The sequence below is a fragment of the Pteronotus mesoamericanus genome, unplaced genomic scaffold, assembly GCF_021234165.1.
Source record: "Pteronotus mesoamericanus isolate MK-2021 breed Mesoamerican mustached bat unplaced genomic scaffold, CSHL_Meso_final contig_173, whole genome shotgun sequence".
Lineage (NCBI taxonomy): Eukaryota > Metazoa > Chordata > Mammalia > Chiroptera > Mormoopidae > Pteronotus > Pteronotus mesoamericanus.
In genome coordinates, this window is record NW_026555072.1 from 13,060,846 (window position 1) to 13,081,800 (window position 20,955).

At 39.1% G+C, this 20,955-nt stretch overlaps 2 pseudogenes; both read left to right on the forward strand.

The window, feature by feature from the left end:
• Positions 1-1,362: 1,362 nt before the first annotated feature.
• Positions 1,363-1,931, forward strand: LOC129065064 (39S ribosomal protein L40, mitochondrial-like; annotated as a pseudogene).
• A 15,743-nt stretch (positions 1,932-17,674) lies between these two features.
• Positions 17,675-20,726, forward strand: LOC129065065 (polypeptide N-acetylgalactosaminyltransferase 12-like; annotated as a pseudogene).
• Positions 20,727-20,955: the final 229 nt, after the last annotated feature.

The following is a 20,955-nucleotide window of genomic DNA, read 5'->3' on the forward strand; positions in this document are numbered from 1 at the left end:
ACACAATATGTGCCTCACTTGCACACCACACCAGGGATATTGATGTTTCTTAATAAGTTAATAGTAGTACCTCTTGGTTTTTATACTCTCTAAAAGGCTGAGAAAGACTACAGCTTAAACGGAAAGACTGAAGTGCTTCCATTTAAAGTGGATTCACAACATCTTATTTTTATTCTTTAGGCAGCCAGCATGTTTTTTGTTGTTGTCGTTGTTGTTTTGCTAGACCAAAGAAATGGGACAGAGAGCTATGTGGCTATGTGCCCAAGTGGATGACTTATCAGAGTCATCTTCAGAGAGAGCAGTGGTGTTTCTCTGTTCGAGCTGAAGTCTGATGCTGAATAAGCTGTCTCCTTTTTCTGCCCTCTCTTCTTATTGCCCTCTCACAAAGGTTGTGGAAAAATTTAAAGGATAAATGGTTCTTATAATCCCTAGCACAGTGCATTCCTCTACCTATATGTTTGTAATCTTAAATGGCCTTTAATATGTCTCTGTACTTCTGGCTTCCTCTTTCTAAATGGAACAACATGAAACATGAATGACCTCCAAGGCAGGCCCTTGGCCTTGCCTTGCAAGCACTGGCCAGCCAGCCAGTGTAGTTACAGCAGGGCCTGATGCTGGCTTTTGTGATAGTCACTGCTTAAAGTGGACACACCTGAGGTCAGTGTCTTCATCCATAAACACACTGGATACAAGGACACAGTGAAAGACTAGAACACAAATATTTACTTGTCTGTTGCAGAGAGGCATATTTCTCTCCTCCTTTATTAAAGGAAGTTGCTTAGTAATCATGAAAATGAAATTCACTCCTATTCTGTGGAGATCAGAGTGGCTAATCTTTGTGTCTACATATTCCCCCTAGATCCATCAGGACATATTCGAAGTATATTTGAAGGACATTTAGGAACCAACATTAGCCTAAAGCCTTAGAATATGCTTTCTCCATCTGAGTGATTTTGTTATTAAAAAGTTTTTGGAAGAGAGAGCACATGAAAAAAGCAGAAGCTGAATCTACCAAATGTTCACTGGTTGTTCTAATATTTCCATGTGAGACTAAACTAATGGATTTATGGATTATTGGTATATGCACACATGCTGCTTGAAAATCCCTCTAGTTTTTTGGAGGCCACAAAAATTAGAGGACCACTTATTTCTTTCAGTTAGCATTCATGGATCCTGCAAAACATGATTTCCAAAGCCCTAGACATCACAAACACAAATATTAAAAACAACTTGGACTGTAGCGCAAGGCATCATGGGCTGGACTGCTGAGGTTCATGCCCAGGAGCAGCCAGTTGGCTGCTTTAGGGGCCAAGACCACCACGGTGCTGGGAGCTACCACGTACTCTGTGCTTGACAAGCTGACATCTGGGAACTTGGCAAATACAGATTAGAGACACCTACCAGTGAGCTTGTTGTCTTTCTGGGAACTCATTGCCAAGAGAGCAGAACCTCTGAGAAAGAAGAAGATAGATTTTTAAAAAGACCAGGCTGCAAAGGACCCTTTGAAAAAGAGGATCAGATCAGATGACTAGAAAAGGCTCACCAGGATTTAATTCCCATTGAAGATTTTATTATGCCTGTGAGTCTCTTGGATAACGTGAGACAGCAGCTTCAGGTATTGCTTTCCTTTGAGGAGGTTGAGTGGAGAACTTTGCTTCTGAAGAGCTTTGCTTCTGTACAAGCAGCGAGAGCATGGGATGGAGAGCCGTCTGAAAAGCCGTCAAGTCCATGCTTGAGGCCCAGCCGGAAGCCGTGCAGGAGCTGCAACTCATGTCCCAGAAACTCCATATGTAAAGCCATCAAGTCCCAGTCTGTTCCCCTCTGAGAGAGAAGGGCCAGATTACACACTACCGCTCTCCAGCTACCATCCCCCTGAAGGCGGGTACCATGTCATTGCCAAGGTGTATACACAGGTGGAGTTCAAGGGATAGAGCTGCAGGCAGCTGTTGGAACATGCTGCCCATGAAAACCAGAATGACCAGGGCTCAAGCCTGCTTGTCACAGAATTAGGCATGCTAAGAATAAATGTAAGTTTAATCAAGAAAAACATTCTATAACATATGCTCAAGAAAGACATAGTCAACTAGGAATTGGCATATGTTTGTCATAGCAAGTTGTAGATGCCAGTTTTGTATGCAAGTTGATGTCCTGGGATTATTTGATTTTGAGTGCTTGTACTCATATAACTAATTACATATTTGGCTCTTCCCCTCCTTGTTATCCATTCTTAAGTTTATGTTATTTAAATCTGAATAAAAATAATCAAAATAAGTAAAGACATTATTTCAGTAAGCATTGTGTTAGGAACATAGGCACCAGGAGAACTTGAGGCTTGATCTGTTCCCACATTGAGCTACAAATGGAGCATTGAGGAGATTCTACACATATCAAACTCAAAGACTGTTTATCTAAAATACTCAGTGAATAGAGCCTGTGGTATTTTTTTGGCTCAAAATCTTCACACTATTTCCTCCATGTTCCATCTGGCTTTCCATAAATAGTACCAACTCAAATTTCTGAAAGAAATTTCTTTGTCCCAAAGTATATCTTCTATGGTCACTGCTTCCACTGTGACTATTGGAACACATAAGGACTATGATGGTTGATTGGGGCCATATTGTTAAAGGCAGGTTGGAAAAGGAGATATAAATGGTGGGAGAGTCACTGAATAGGATGCTGCTTTCCTGTAGGAGATAGGTTGAACTTAGAATTATTAAGGGCTTTAGAAAGGAGGGGTGATCCCCAGAGAACCAACCAGCCAGACTTTTGGTGACCTGAAGGAGGTAAAGGATGATATGTATTTTTAAGATTTTATGTATTTATTTTTAGAGAGAGGGGAAAGGAGGGAGAAAGAAAGGGAGAGAAACATCCATGCGTGGTTCCCTCTCATAAACCCTCTACTGGGGACCTGGCCCACAACCAAGGCATGTGCCCTGACTCGGAATCAAACCAGTGACCCTTTGGTTCTCAGGCTGGCACTCAATCCACTGAGCTACACCTGTCAGGACTAAAGGATGATATTTTTAAAAATGGAACCATACTTATACTTCCAGCCAAGATGTTAATAAGGACTGAATTTACTCTTTCACATAAAACAACTAAAAAAAACTGGTCAAGATATATGAAAAACTAGTTTTCAAGGAATCATGCAATGAGAGATAGTGATTGCTGAAATCTGAAAAACAAACTGAACCACCTAACTATTGATGAGATGGATTGGGTAAATATGATTAAAAAGTGGCAATACATTTCAAAAGTTGGGAGATAGGACAGGTAATGTACTTTAAAAGCATGGGAGCTCTTGGACAAGCCAAGACTGTAAAGACAGATGAATTGTAGATGCTTTAGTTTGCATTTTTCTTTAGATTTGTGTTTTTGTTGTTTTGTTCTGTCTTAGACATATGCTCTAAGTTTATAGGTGAGTTGGAGAAGCCCTAAATACAATGCAATTTGTGGCCAAAGATCAGTAAATCAGGATCAGGAAAGATAATTTTTAAAAAATCATACATTGACCAGTGGCAACTTTACTTTAAAGGGAGCTCAATTCAAAACAGCTGAAAGTTAAGGCTGAGCCATTTGCGCTACAAAGTTATTGAGATGTATTTCATTTCCTCTTATACTAGATCTTTATAGCCCAAACTGTTGTAGAGGAGTGGCCATTGTCCACTGAGTTGAGGTAGTAAATAACTCAACCTGAATCCCACTATGTTTTCATTTTTTATAGTAGAGTTGAAAAGCATGTCTAAGAAACAGTTATCATTTGTCTGTGTTTAGGACATTTTCTTATCATTCTCAGTGACTCGAGTAAGAAGAAATTTCACAAGCTATTAACATTATTTAAATATTCACAAAATAAAAAGAAAACTCCCTTAGTTTCAGCATAAACACATAGGCACTCCTTCTCCCTAAATACTCTCTCATCTTCATGACATTCATTTGTTCACTTACAGCTGGGATTTCTGCCAAGCTTCTAGTGAAATAAGACATGTTTATGACTAAGACTTACCTTCATAGCTTCAAAAAACTTTCAGCTAGATACTTAGGAAACTTAATATCTTCCTTCCCTAAAAGTCACTATAATTCATGGAGATAGCAATGTCAAGAAATTTGAATTTCTTGTGGTTGCAGAGTTACAATCAGTATTTTACAGTTAGGGGATCTATTAAGAACACCATCAGTTCTTTCTCGAGTTTGCTGAAGAGTAACTTGATTTCTTTGACCTGCTTTCATATTTTTACCTATGGTGTTCCCCCATAGGGTTTTATATTAGGTTTCCCCATGGAAAATACAGAAGACTTCCACAAATTAGGGCTTGATATTTAAAATGTTCATTGCTTGTCTGATATATGGTTTGCAAATATTTTCTCCCATTCTGTAGATTACCTTTTCATTTTGTTGTTATTTCCTTTGGTGTGCAGAAGCTTTTTAGTTTGATGTCATCCCAATTTTTTTTTTACTGATTTTTGCTCTTGTTGCCTGTGCTTTTGGTGTCATGTCCAGAAAATTCATCGCTAAGAACAATGTCAAGGAGTTTTTCCCTATGTTTTCTTCTAGGAGTTTTATGGTTTCAAGTCTTAAATTTAAGTCTTTAATCTATTTTGAGTTAATCATTATATATTGTGTAAGATGAGGGTCTAATTTCATTCCTTTGCATGTAGATAACCTGTTTGCCCAACACTATTAATTGAAAACACAATCTTTTCCCCATTATGTATTCTTGGTACACTTGACCATGCAAATACTATATAATTTCACTTGTATGTGGAATCTGAAATAAGTTAAACTGTTAGAAGTAGAGAGTAGAACAGTGGGTTTGCCAGGGTCTGGGAGGTGGGGAAAATGGAGAGATGTTGGCCAAAGGATACAAACTTTCAATTAAAATGTGAATAAGTTCTGGGGGTCTAATGTACAGCATGGTGACTATATTTAATAATACTATACTGTGCATTTGAAATTTGCTAAGAGGCTAGATCATAGCTGTTCTCAATATACATAAGAAGTGGTAACTATATGAGGTGATGAATGTGTTAATTAGTTGATTGTTCTAATAATTTCACAATTTATATGTATACCAAACCATTACATTGTATACCTTAAATATATGCAATTTTTATTTGTCAATTATACCTTACTAAACCTGGGGAAAAATGAGATAAATGTTCATAGCTTCATAAAGTTCCCACTTGGCAATGAAATCCAGGATTGTGCTGTCACTAGCTAAGCAATGTATTTGAATTTTAAAATTTGCCCCAATATACACTGTCAAAACTTAGATAATTTGGTTTTCTTTTGAGTATGTTACCAGCAGAATATTAATTCTTGGATGACTTAGCTCAAAGTTCAATTCTAGAAGAGCTTCAGGCAACACCCACATACTTCTATGACAGATTTTAATGAGAAACAAAGACATATTACTCCTATAACCCCCAAGCTTCAGGCACTGCTTTGGACCTCAGAAAAGAATGGCAGTGAAATAAACACTATTGTAAATCTTCCATTATGTGAATTCCATATTGTTTCTCTATCAAGCCTACAAACTCTTATCTGACAGCCCTAACATCAGCCAGTATATTGTATTTCCTCATATTTATCAGGTATTTAAAAATATTTGTATTGCAAAATTAATCAGTCTAAAAATTCATAAAATCCAAAAAATGTTAAGAAGAAAATAAAATAACCTATAGTTCTGTATTCCAAAGAGAATTTCAGTTCTCTCTTTTTGTTTTGGCTACATTATTCTGACCATCTTTTCATATCCTTACACATTTTATAAAGTCAATTTTATTGGTTGTAAAATGTTTTACTGTATTCAGGTGATACATCATTTATTAAATTATATCACTATGGTTATAAGTATGTTTTAACATTTTTTTAATTATTGTAATATGGTTCATGTGCTGGAACTAATCCTCTAACTCACAGTAGATATATGCTTTATTTATGTATTTATCCTTTTGATTATCTAGTATCCATGTCTTGGCTCACCAAAATACTTCATCAAACTCTCTTGGAAACAACGAATAGCCAAGGGAAGATTTTGTGACCTAAGTAGGTCAATCCAAGGCATTTTTTTTGGTTTGATAGAGAGGTGGTATGAGAATAAGAAATGCTCTTTTATCTCTGGAGTTGCTAAAGCAAAGACAATGGGAATCTGCAGTTGTTGGGGGTCATGTTTCTTTTCTTTGAAAGGAAACCTATTTGAAGAATAAAGTCAAGTGAAACTAGCAAAGAGGAATAGTAGATGAAGTCCAGGAGAGTCTTGGCATACACTCTTTCTTATTACCTGAGTGTGTGCCCTGGGTGTTGCAACACTTTCCTCAATTATGTGAACTTTAGAATTCTTTCTAGTGTTAAGAGCAGTCACATTTCCACTTTTTGCTTAGATTATTTTGATTTGAGCAACCATGACTTAAAAATGAAAAATAAATTTTGTTTATTTTGGCATCTATGAGTTCCTTTTGAGGACCACATTTAAAAAGCAGAATTTATGGTCCAAAGAATACTAACATTTCAAAGGTCTTGATATGTATTGCAAAATTGAATTCCAGGAAATTAACACCAATTTCTACTCCATTAGTAATGAATGTATGCCACAGATAAGTTTCTGGAAAATCTCAAAATGGTGACGTATTTGTGGGTTTGAGGCCATTTATAATTCTTAATTTTCATTTTTATGTTCCTTCAATAACTATAGAGCAGCTGCTACAGTGTGTCAATAATTGTCCATGAATTAGAGTACAAAAATGAAGAATACATAGGCCTAACTTAAAGGACCTCACATTCAGTGAGCAAAGTAGAAGACTTCCCATCCAAATACATCATGATGTGATCAGGGATATAACAATAGCGTGCTAGGAAAGTGAGCAAACAGGAGGCTATCAGCACCTGGACTGACTATGCAAGATTGATAAAATATATACAATCTTATTAAGAGTCTTTCCACAAGAAGGAATAAGAAGTATGAAGCATTCATATCCATAGAAAAGATCTAAGAAAGCGTCAGGACTCCTAACAGAGTGGAAGGAAGGTACTTTTCTCCTGAAGTCAGTCACTAAAGACTGAAGGAGGTGACCAGCAATGCAAGGTTTCAAGGAACATGAAAAATCAAGGAGACATGACACCACCAAAGGAACATAAAAATTTTCCAGTAACTGACCCCATAGAAATGGAGATCCATCATTTGCCCAATAAATAATTTGAAATACCAGTTTTAACAAAGTTTAGTGAGCTACAAGAAAACACAGAAAGACAATTCAATGAAATCAGAAAAACAACACATGAACAAAATGAGTTTAATGGAGATAGAAATCATAAAGAAAAATAATAACCATAACAGAAACCCTGGAGCTGAAGATTATAATGAAGAAATAAAAAATGCAATAGGGAGCATCAACATCAGAGAGAATCAAGAAGAAGAGAAACTCTGTGAAGAAGAATACAGATCATTTGAAATTATCCAGTCATAGAAGAAAAATCAATGAGAAAGGGTGAAGAGAGCTTGTGTGAACTATGAGTTGTCATTAAGAGAAATAATCTAAAAATACCATTAAGAGAAACTACCTAAGGATATTGTTAAGAAAACATTTATACATTATTGGAGTTCCAGAAGGAGAAGGGAAAAAGGCAACAGAAAGTTTATTTAAAGAAATAATAGCCGAGAACACTCCAAATCTGGGGAGAGATCTGAATATCTAACTTCATGATATTCATAAATCTCCCCAAAATATCAACACAAAATGTTCTTCTACAAGAAACATTATTTTTTTTTAAATGTCTAAAATCAAAGACAGACAGACAATCTTAAAAGTAGCAAGGAAAAAAAATCCTCACATACAGGGGAAACTTAATAATGCTATCTACATTTTTTTTTAAACAAAAACCTTGCAGGCCAGGAGAGAGTGGAATGATTTAGTACTGAAAGAAAAAAACCTGCAAACCAAGAATATTTTATCTGGCAAAGTCTGTCAAAATGAAGGACAGACTTTCCCAAATAAACAAAAGTCAAGGGAGTTTATCACCACTAGACCTGTCTTATAAGAAATGCTGAAAGGAACTATTTCTGCAGATGATATGATCTTATAAATATAAAATCCTAAAGACTCCAGCAGAAAACTGTTAGAATTAATAAATGTGAAAAGCAGGTTTCTTGCTGGAAAAATTCTTGAAGATTCTATTTTTATGAGTTTGATGGATCTTAAAATAACTTTTCATTTAGGAAAAAATGGCTTCCTATACATGTCATACACTATCCATGTATTTAACAATATCATTCTCTTTAGTTTTCCCTGTTTTCATCATTTTTCCAATCACATCATCATTTCCCTTGGGAAGTCTCACCTTCTACTCGTGATGGTAAGGCACATGATGGTTGCAAGCATACCACTGGGGACTCCATTTGTGCTTTCTCGAGTCAGTGCACCACAAATCAGGATTCTGACTGAGGACAGTCCCTCCTTGCCTGACTGCCATGCTGGATGCACAGTCTCAGAGCAACCCATGTAATAGGAACACTCTTGACAACTTGGCCCCTCATTGATGGCCCCTTCCTTCTAAGCCCAGGTCCCCAGCCAAGTGGCTTCTTGGCTTTTTCTACAATGTAACGACGACATTGAGGAACATTTCTCTTTCCCTTCATTCTCTCTACCTTCTTGTAGGAGTTTATGGGATTCTACACAGTAAATTGCCCTAGAAGGCTGTCAAGAATCTCTCTTTTTATGCCCCTTTGTATGTTCTGACATTTAGGAATAAAGATCGGAACTTGTCCTGGTGGTTAGGGCCACCCGAAAGAAGCAGATAGCCTGTGTTTACTTGAATGATGGGCTCGCTCGAGAGGTTTTATACCAGTTTGCAAGCCACAAAACACGTCTTTATTTTGCTTTGCTTTTTTGTTCTTGTTAAGTAAAATGAGAAATGGCTTACAATATATTAATGGTCATTGCACCCCTTAGGAAAGGGGTATTCTGTAAGTAATACTTCCATGGGTATATGAATAAGCAATGGCTATTTATCAAGAAAAATGTGTACTATTCTAATAATGATTACTGTTTTCATTCATGCTGCCCTGTCACATAATTCTCCATTTCAGTGCTTACATAGATTTCCAGATAAATTTTTAAACTCCTCTAATAAAGAGATAGTCTTCATTCTGGGCTTTATTCACCCAAGACACTTAGCAAAGGCGTGTGTGTGTTTACATACATGTATATATACTAAATATGCCACATATATACATCATATATGTATCTTATCTATTTTATAATATATACATTACATGTATATATAGCTTTTATAGCTTATAAGATACATATGCATATTATACCTCATATAGATTTTATAATTAATATTTTATATCTGAAGTGGTTCTTATTTTAACAGGCTAAATTATTATCAATTTCATGTGTTAATACTTATATTTATACTAAATTAGTTTTTTCATACTCGATGTGATTCTTGTGTGTATTTACATACATATATGCTAAATATATTATGTATATGTATTATGTATGTACTATATATTTATATTTTGTACACATAATAAATATATCACATAAATATATCTTACATTATATGCCTCACATGCATGCTTATCTTGTATAGCTTATAGGATATATATGCATATATCATATCTCACATATATCTTATATTTAATATTTTCATACGTGGTGTCGTTCTTATTTTAACACTTAATTTTATCCTTAAGGAAGTGAAAGCCAAATATTAAAAGATTTAGAATCTTAAAAAGACCCACTTTCAAATATTAACAATGCTATGAATTCCTAAGCTGTGTGGTAACCAAAACATTATTAAAATGCTAATATTCAAATACTGTGAAAAATACCAGGGAGGGACAGAAGTGAGAACTGTAGTTTGTAGAGAGCAAACCAGAGACTCACTCTTGGGACAGTTGGGGAAATAAGGACACCAGAGCAGGAGGTGGACGGATGTCATTGTGAGAATTCTCCGTGGGGCAGGATCCAAACCCTCCCTCTACATGTTCTGATGCCGCGAGTGGGCTCGTTTCACCGGGACTAAAGAACTCCGCCTGGCTCCTGCCCTGCGGCAGGCACGGCCTGCGAAGCAGTGGGAGGCGGCGCTCCTCGGCGTAGACAGGCGTGATTTGCTCCTGCGCTGAAGGGGAGGGGGCAAACCCGGGAAGCTTCCCTCATGAATTTCACAGGCAGGCCTCTTTACCGCGGCTGTTTGTTGGACCTGCCAACTGAAATAAGTGGTGAGAAATAAAATCAGCTGTCCAGCGAGAGGCTAGAATGCCGGCTTGATCGTGGCCTTTGTCAAGTGTGATTGTATTTCAATGCAGTGGAAGTAGTTCCACAGGGAAAGACAGAACTGTGGAGACCAGTTTGGATCTGAGATTAGGCTTCACGTCAGGCCCCGAAAGGCTCGAGCTGAAACGATCTCCTTGAATCTCTGTGCCATGGCCTGAGGAGAAGCTGCCGTGGCCTGTGAGGAAGTTGCTCTCGCCTGTGAAGAAGCTGGTTTGGCCTGTGGGGAAGCCGCTGTGGCCTGCGGGGAAGCCACCTGGGCCTTGGCACGCTGTCCGTGCATTTGCACAGTCCCAGTTGTGGTTGTCAACTTGTCATCCTCAGCTGAATGACCTCTTTTCTAGCTTGTTCTCCGACCAGCATCTCATGCCGTGTGAATCTGCTTCCTATTGCACATCCTCATCGACCTCTTGGTGACTCCAATCTGCAGCCTGCTATGGTAAACACACTCGGAGCACCGGAGTTCATTTTCAATGCTTTCAAAGTGGGTTCTCATTGCCTTTCCCTTCCCTCCTCCCTCCTCATTCTAATGGCTTCATCTGTGCTAATATGGTCTACTCAAGCCTTAAACTGCATCTCCCAGTATACACATTCTAGCCCCTTCCATATCAAAAGTGAACGATCTTTGCTCTGACTTTCCCACTTTGGTAGGAGGTAGGAGGATCAATTCAGGGAAGCCAGGCAGGACAATAAAACAAATTCTTTCACACACCAAATTTTCCTAAATGGATTATTAAATGTATATTTCTAATCACATAATTTTGCTTGTGCAAAACAGAGAGAGAGAGAGAGAGAATGTCAAGATGTTATCCACTGCTAATTACAGATGAGAGGATTAAGTTGGAAAGAATTTTACTGCAGCAAAATGGCAAAGGAGAAAAATAAAGAAGCCTAATATTATTGTTCAACAGATAAGACAAATAAAGAAAACAGAAGCTTTTCTTCAGAGGAATTATAGAGGCAATTTGATAGATTTTTACAATCCAATTAGCTTATTTTTTTATAATCAAAAGTTCAAATTGTACCATAAGTGCATTTTTAAAACAAAAGAACCCATGGAATGGCAAAATCTCCCCAGCATAGACAAGAAAAAAGGGGAGTCAACAATTTCAGGGCAATATGTTCTTCACCATGAACTCCTTGATTTCTACCTCTTTTTGTTACTTTCTGCACAGTGTCCTTTGTTCCCTCATAACATCACAAGCTTTACACCCAAGCCATCTAAACAGGCACACTTTCCCAATATGATTTTGAAACTTTATTGGCCATGCTAAATTAATCTTAGCCTACAATACAGAGTACATGTTCTTGTGTCTCAGAAATGTATTTGTTCATCTTTAGGTGTTTCTAGGAATAAATTACTTTGCTGCATAATGCAACATAATTCCACGCCTCATTGTGTTCTTTATACTGATTGAATTTGTCTGCAAAGAGAGAGGTTTGGAAAGTTAACACCTTCAAATCTCCAATCCCAGTGAATTCGTTATTATCTATCAAACAGACATGGTGTGACCCACAGAATTGACAAGGGAAAACCTGGGCCATACTGCTTCTTCAAGTGGTATTTTAAATATTTGTAAATCTCCATCATTAAGTAAAGAAATGATTCCTCTTTTAACTTAAGCTAACAGTTTTAAGTCGGATAGTAGAAAATAAAGTTTTCTTACAATTTTTGAAATGATAGTCACTTTCATTATTTACTTCATTCATGTCCTATAAATGTATAATGTAGCTAGAGTGTCTAAACCTTCTATTATTCCTCAATAAAATATGGAACTATAACTATAAATATTTACAAAACTAGGAATACAAAACTAATGTGATGTTATTTTGTTTGTTAATGCAGATAAATCTGCCCCTAATAAAAGCCAGGGGTTTACTGCAAAACGCAGTTACGGAGAAAAGCTTATTATGATATGCATGCTGTAACTTCAGTTCATAGGGGAAGTGTAAGTAATTGAAATCTTTAAATCATTTCCACACTTTATTTCAGATATTCAGCTCTACCTTTTTCCAAAATAAATATTGTACCATATCTATTGTATTGTAACTTTAGAATATAAATCTAATAGTAAAAAGAGCCACTTGGATTAACATTTTTTATAATTGGCAAGTCATTCCATCATTTATTTCCCAAAATAATTATTGAGCGCCCGCTGCATGTGCTACAGGGTTAGAACTGTGAGAAGACATTCGCAGCCTGAGCTGAACAGAGGTTACAGCAGAGCTGTTGTGACTTTGCGCATTTCTCTAGTTCCCATCGTCTTCTAACTAAGAGCTGCCTCCGTGCTAGAAGGGTGACCTGTGGCTGTAGCTCAGAATTTTCTCATTTAGAAGACATCTCATTGGGATGAACCTGCCAACGCTGCCAGCATCTCTATCCCCAGAAACAAATGACGGAGCAGATCAACCCGCGCAACTTGGAATCCAAATACCGCAATTTGGGTTTCATTTTCTCAAGTTGGTTCACACCTCAGGAGGAGGTGCTAATAGTCTAGAGAAAACAAAAATGCCTGTGTATCTTCCTTTTTACGCCACCTCCTTTCATTTCAGCAAGGCGGTGCCTTCTTCCCCCACCCCTTGGTGAGTAAGAACACGCATTTCAGAGGAGAAGAGATAGAAGTACTGCTTTCTGTCTGTGCTACTTGGAACACATTATGCAGCATTCTGTTGTTTTTTACAGCTTTAATGAGGCATAGTTATCATAAAATATAATACATGATTTAAAAACATTCAGTTTGATAAGTTTTGGCATATGTGTATATCTGTAAAACCATTATCACAGTCCAGACAATGAACAAAGTGATAACCTCAAAATGATTCTTTTTTTTTTTTAATCCTTACCCAAGGACATTTTGCACTGGAGAGAGACAGAGAAAATCGATGTGAGAGAGGACCATCGATCCATTGTAGGGTAAATGGAGGCAATCTGGCTTCTTCACCCAGGTGTCTGGGGAACTAAGATAAGTAGTGTTCTCATAGCTGTAGAACTGGGCCCAAAAAGTATTCCCATAGCTTTGAGTCTGGGTCCTATAAATGGTTCCCATAACATTGAGTAGGCTCACACACGCAGAATCTCACTATGTTACACAGTCTGTTGGCTCACTGCTGGCTTTGTCTGTTTCCAGTATATTAAGAGGGTAGGGGCTCCCTGCTGAGGATGAAGGGGCATGTGGTAGGACACTCAGTAGAGAGAGGGGACAAGTGACATGCAGTGTGACACATGGAGACACACAGCTTGCAGCATGTGTAGATTCACCCATTCTTGAATAAAGGCATGTAAAGTATCCCCACAGCTCCGCGACTTTTCTTCCATCTGCCTGAGTCTCCAGTGAATCTGCCTGGTCTTGACAGGCTGCAACACAGCGCCCCAACCAGGGATCTAACCTACAACCCTTTGGTCTACAGGATGATGCTCCAACCAACTGAGACACACTGGCCAGGGCTGAAAATGATTCTTTACACCTGTTTGGTACTTAGCATTCTAAGCCCCAGATTCATCTGTAGAATAATCATAAACATAGCAACCTTATAATATAATTACAGAACCAGCTCAAAATGGTCCCATCCTGTTTCTAACAAGATACTGAGCTGCTTTTTAGAGACAACAGACCTAAACTGACCAAGTCATGCAGTCGAAGCATGTACAGAGGAAAGAACTTTGACCTCCAGCTGCACACAGAACCAAAGTCTCGTCCCTCACCCCCTCACCAAACCAAAGGACCTGGACAAGATAGGAACTTGAACACCAGAATCTTCTCAGAGGCAAAGGGTCTGTTGTCCAGGAAGATCTGGTGCTGAAGCCCCTTACCATAAATGGCCAAGTTTCAAGGTCCTCCGATTATAACTTACCCCTCTGGTGCTTCAGCATACCCCTTCCCTCTAACCCTTTAAAACGCCACCCAAAACTCTGGATCAGAGAGGCAGGTTTGGCTTTTCTCCCTGTCTCCTCCTTGGGCTGCTCTTGAAACAAACTTTTTCCTTGTATACTCAATGCTTTAGTGACTGGTCTTACTATGCACCAGACATACAAACTTGGGTTTGATTACAGTAACGTAGTAAGAATTTACAAAGTACAGTTAAAGAGCGTACTATGTAGCAGGAGTGAGTATTCATGAGCAATCAAATTCTAACTGATTCTACCATTTTTTTTGAATGCTTATCATTACCCTCCCTGCAATAAATCAAATCTTTCCTCAAGCTTACAACCAGAAATAAAAGATTTATATGTAAGCTCTGTTATGTGAGAAACTTGGTTCTTCTTACTGATAGAGTAAAGAATTACAGATCAGCGAATCTATTAGCATGTAAGCAGGGTTTATTTGTGATGTGTTCTCATGAAAGAGACTGAGTCTTGCTCAGGCAGGGGGGAAAAGGAAGAACAAGGGTGGCGAAGGCAGGCATGGCAAGAACAGGGGTGGCCAGAGGCCAGGTGGCTTGAGGCTGGGCAGCCAGAGAGAAAGTCCTTTATTCTGAGGGCTTATATAGTTGGTGGGATGGGGGTGAAGAAGTTACATATTGATTGACAGGTAAAGGTTGTGTATGTCAACTTTGGGGGCCAGGGTGGGGGGTGGAGGGCATGAATACCCAAAAGTGTTAATGGGCTTCTTCCTTTGGGCACTGTGGGTCCTTTCCAGCCTTTCAGGCCTTGGGATGAAGGCACAGTTTCAAAGGCTTTCTTTCCAGATAGTGGAGACGATACACAGAATTTCAAGGACTTTCCTCCTTCCATGTTAGTGTGGTGTTTCTTATAATGTAGTAACACCTGGTAATACTATTGGACCAGGCTCAGGACTGCTGAGTTAGTGGGTGAGACATGTCTCCCTCTGCCTCCCTGCCTTGGTTTGCTATCTATACTACCTAACAGCTCTACACAAGTTTGTTGAGCTCGCGGTAGGGAAGACAGAGCTAGACATTCTGAACTATCCAGGGAGTGGATAGTAACTACAGATACAAGCCCCAGAGATGGCTGAGAGCTGAGCAAATAAATTTCTGTACATGTGTGTGGAAGGGAGGGAGTGAATCAAAGGCATTAATGTCACTACCTAAAGGGAATTTGACCTTTCATCAATAGCTGACACCAGGGGATGAGGAGTCACAAAATTCTGTCAGCAATGAAATGGCTATGTGATTGAACAAGATGTCAGCGAGAAAACTTAGCTCCCAGGAGGAAGCTGTGCTTACCTGAGTCCACATGGAATTAGCTGGTATTCAGTACTGTAGATGTTCAAAGTAAAATGGCCAAGATGTGGTGATTCCTTAAGAATAGATTGTTTTCATGTGCCTCTGTAGGAAAGAGGGAAGAAACTGATGAAAAACAGAATTTGCCTTCCCAAAATATACCTCTTTGACAAAAGGATATATTTAAGATGATTATTTTTAAGAAAAGCAGACAGAGGAAAAGCTCTGAAAACTGAGAAGTTACTCTTTCTGTAAGAGGCATTTAATTTACAAGGGGAATCTCCATTCATAAGGTGTCTTCCTCTGTACCTAGAAGAGAAGAATAACGAAAGCTCTAGAAACTGTTATCTATTGAGAAGGCAAGGACTTAAATCTGCATAGCAACCATACCCTTATTTACTCTGCTTTTCTTGGTTACTTCTCATAAGTGACCCCGGACCATAACATCATTTTTATTTAACTGGAGATGGTATTTAATTTGGTGGTTTGGGCCATTTCAGGAATTACTCAGTTTTTCTGAGTTTCTCCCATGTATACAGGAGGTATACATGTTATTAAACTTCTGTTTCATTTTATTCCTGTTAATATGTCTTTTTATTACAGAGGGCTCTCAGCCAAGAACATAGAATTGTAGAGAAAAAAATTATTTTCTTCCCTCACAAAATTATCTTTAGTAATCCACTTGCATGTTTGAAAAGGAATGGATGGGATTTTATCACATTTTACAGTTAGAAGGAAATCCATATCTGACTGTGAACCATTCTCTAATTTTAAAGTTGCCATTTAGTTGGTTAGGTCATTTTGAATTGAATCCTGTGAGTTTTCTAACTTTAAAGTGCACAAGTTTAAATAACATTCAAGCACCAGATGATTCAAAGCAATATAAGGCTGTCGAAGTGGAATTTGGGGGGAAAAAAACAACACAGAACATTAGTAAATGATTCACACCCCTGACACACATAGGCCTATAAAATATTTCCATTCATTGTTTTCTAGCTTTGGATATCACAACATCAACCATTTTTATTATGCTTTTTTAAAAAAGTTTGTATATTGGAGACAGAGTTGCAACTATTTTTTAAAGTGTTGGAAACAGATGAAATGGTATTAGATTTAACCATAAGAAATTGCCACTTGCCAAGTAAAAATCATTCAAATATAGGTGATTTTTATGATTGATCCTTTTTGGAATCTCTTAAGAGAATCTCAGGACAGAGTCTACTTCTAAGAAATTAGTTTGTATTGGGTCTGTATGTTTTTTTCCGTAAAATAAATGACACATTTTTCACTTACACCAATAACTTTATTGATTTGGATATTTTGAGTATGTTGGCTATCTCCTGCGTGGTAGAATGTTGATTATTCTCAGGTAGTGTCTTGATTTGATCGCTATCAACTTCAGCTGGTCTGCTAGACCGTGTAGCATCATCCAGTGACAAATCTCTAGCATCAAACTTTGCAAACTGCTTTTGTCATATTGGGTCAGTCACAGCACCCTCTCCATACACTGCACAAACCTTTTTTTTTTTTTTTGCATTTAGTTGCATTTTTACCTTTCTTGAATAAAGCATAATATGCCAAAAATGTTGCATATTTTCTTCCAACTTCAATATTCAAATGGCTATACAAAAATTCACCAATTTTGATTAAGCTTCTTTTAAAGCACCCTGATATGACAGCTGTCACAATATAATCTAACAAAATAGTTTTGAATGAAGTTAAAGACAACTAAGCCCTACAAGGGCCATCTTACAGAAAAAAACCAAACATTCTTTTTGGTCAACCCAATGTATTTGGGAGTTTTCGTGAAGTATCTCTGTTGGTTATATTTTTTAAAAGGCATATGAGAAAGACCAGTAGTATTTATACTAATTTAAAGCTGTGTGACTGGCCTTATGTTAGCTGTTTCAAGCTACTGAAATCATATCTGCTGATGTTTGATTCTTCTATAATTTTAAAGGCATTATCATTGTTGTTTATTTCTATTCCCATTGAGTGACATGTCCTAATTATGTTATAACACTCAAGTTGCCCAGGGAGCTTGTTAAATGCAGATTCCTGGAACAATTCCCAGACATACTGGGAGCTGTGCTTTAGTCATCTTGAGTTGCTATAACAAAATACCATAGATTGGGTGGCTTAAACAACAGATGCTTATTTCTCACATTTCTGTAGGCTGGGAAATCGAAGATCCAGGTCCTTGCAGATTAAGTATGCGGTAAGATTCCACTTCCTAGCTTCAAGTCTTCTCTCTCTCTCTTTCCCCACCTCCCTTTCTTGTAAGGGCACTAATTACATGATGAAGACACCACCCTCATGACCTAATTTCTAATGTAAACCAAATTACCTCGGGGCTGCGCCACTGCCTCAGGGCACCTCTGTCGCTTGCAGCTGCTGGTGGGCATGTGTTGCGGGCATGGCATGGTTGTGCTTCCCGTTGGGGCTGGTCAGGCTTGGCCTAGTGCTTCAGGGTACATGGTGGGGCCAGGGTGGCGGAGCTGGGAACTCCGTGTACCTCGCTCTCCAGCCAGCACAAGTGGATACTGCTGCGGCCCCCTGCGGTGCTCACACTCTGGGTGCAGAGGGCAAGGCAGTGTGGTTGCAGCTAGATGGAGAGCAGCTGCCGCTTACAAGAGGAGAGAATACAGCTGCAACAAGTAACATCTACTTTAGCAACCATATCTCGCTGCAACGCCGCCTGCTGGAAGGCGGGAACCCACTGTTGTGCAATCACTTTGAAACACTGCAGATGACCTTTGGGGCTTACGGTATCCCATCTCCATGGTGAGGCAACTGCCCTGTGTCCTATCGGGCTTTGCTTATAGATCCTTCTGTGTCATTTGCCCTGAATCCAAACCCAGCGTGATAAGGAATATAAATGCCTCCTGCTTTTAATTCCTGCAGCAAGGCCTGTTGGGTTATTCTCGATTAGCTGGAAAGAAAGGTACAAAGAAAAGAAATACAATTATTATCATTTGCCCATGACATCTGTTATCGCAGCATTTTATGGTGAAGCCTGGTCAACTCTCCTTTGGACAGTTTACATCCTCTAGATGTCCCCAGACATCCTGCTAGAAGGTATCCTTATAGATGACTACGGTGATAGCACCTGAAGGAGTGCGTGGCCAATGAGCTATGGGGGCTGCCCAAGGTGACTCCCCCTCAACAAGAGGGAGGGTCTGGTGTGAGCCTGGCTGCTGGGGGCTTCCGTGGCAAAGTGCCACATGCTGACCTTCCAGGACTGCCACTGTGAGTGCCATCAGGGGTGGCTGGAGCCACTGCTGCAAAGCATCCACAAAGTGGTGCGCCTTGTGATTGATGTAATCAACAGTGTCAAGGTAAGAAACATTCAACCCTGTAGGGAATTTTTATGAGTTTATTTGAGCCAAACTGATGACAATTGCCAAGAAGCAAAATCTCAACAGGTTGAGAATTGCTCTGCCAAATGGCAGTTTTGCACCTTACTTTCTATACATTACAATCAAAGGAGAAGGCGTAAGGGGGTTACATGAAATCCACCAGTGATAGGTTAGGGCGGCAGGAGAAAACAAAGGGGGGAAACCTCTGGAACTGGATAAAAAGTAAAACAATAGACACATACTTCTTTTACACAGGTGGGTACAGGATAATTAACAGTCAATTAACAAAATGATAATAACAATGAGGGGAATCGTGATCTCTGCTCTGGTGTGTTTGTTGTGCTGGGAAGGATATGGAAAAAGGGAAGTTACCATGGCATTTCAAATGCTTGTTTATCAGGTATGGTACCCTAGGTGCAAAAAGAAAAGAGACAGGCTTAATTAAGGTAAAGATTGACTTTTGTGAGGGAAGAATCCAGCCTAGCACATGACTACTGGCCATAAACTGGTTTTAGCTAAATAAGTTTTAATTTCATACCACCCTTTGTGGTTACTTTCGGTCTCCAAGTTTGCAAGGCCACCGCGCAGGCCTCCCCAGAGTTTGGCAGGTCAGCATGTGGCTCCTTTTCCATCCAGAACAGGAACACCTTTGAGTACCCAGGGAACTCCAGGGAACCCCAGATCGGAGGTTTCCACTAGAGGCCGGTGTTCATGTGACACGTGTTTCCCGAGAGGGCGAGGATGTGGATGCGGCCACTCACTGATGTCATCAGATCTCCAACAGTGGCCAGTGGCCTGTTTGCTGTAAGAAACATTTTGAATATCTGCAGTCTTATGATACAGGAATGGAAGCTTGGGGCAGAGAACACCTTGAATTGTCCTTTAGAGTCTGGCAGTGCGGTGGGACCCTGGCGACACACCCCTGTCCTCACGTTGGCCACATTTTCCCAAGCAAGCTCCCTGCTCCTGCAAAAAGGCTCAGGCCAAGACTGTCCGTGCAGCTGAAGTGTGGGTGGGTGAGTTTAAAGAGCTGTATTACCACTCCGTTCTCTGAGTGGGAGATGAGAATGGGAGTAAAGGCTTTCAATTCTCCAATGCAGGATGTAAAATTTTGCTGTTATTGCAGCCCAAACTTGTAGCTAACTTTGGAGATAGTAAATTATTACCTACGCTCTTGGAGCAGAACATAAATTTCATGTGTTTTTGTGCAAAGTAAATTGACTATTTTGAAAGGAGGCAAGCTTTAAGAAAAAAGTTTCTATCTGATATGTAATAAAATAAAACAAAATCATGATATATGAAAAAAAAAAGAACTCTACTATCATCTCAATCCCCATGTCTTCTTGTAACCCTCTGGGGATGTGACAGAGAGGAAGTAGCTCTATGCCAAGCTTCAGTGAAAGGACTTCAAGTGGTTCTTGGAGACCATGTATTCAGAACTGTACGTGCCTAAAGATAGGCCTGGCTTGTTTGGGATGTTCAAGAACAAAGGACTGAAAGACCACTGCTTTGACTGTAACCCTCCCAATGAACACAAACTCACTGGACACCGGGTCCTCCTATACCTCTGTCACGGGATGAGTCAGAACCAGTTGTTTGAGTACATGTCCCAAAATGGAATTCACTATAACATCCACCACCCTGAAGCCTGTGTAGCTGTGGAGGCAGGAACAGATATTCTCGTCATACATCTCCATGAGGAAACGGCCCCAGAGCACCAGAAGTTTATCCTGCAGGAGGATGGTTCTTTATTTCACATACAATCCAAGAAATGTGTTCAGGCTGAGAGAAAGGCCTTCAGCAACAGTTTCGTACCACTCTTAAGAGAGACTGTACCAATTCAGAACATCAGAAATGGTCCTTCAAAAGAACGCATGTCATAGTGTGTCACCAAGTGAATACCTGAGATGAATACTAAATCCATCATTTTTGAGACCATGTTATATACTTTTTACATATCTTCCTAATTTAAAATTTATAGCAATTGTATGTGGTGCATTTTATAACTGGTATTTTAAAAAGGAGGACTGAAAATTCAGTGAGACTAAATAATTTGCCAAGGTCTGACAGCTACAAAGTTCAGACAGATTTCAAATATGTGATTTCACCACCATGTTTCAAGCCCTTTGTATGCC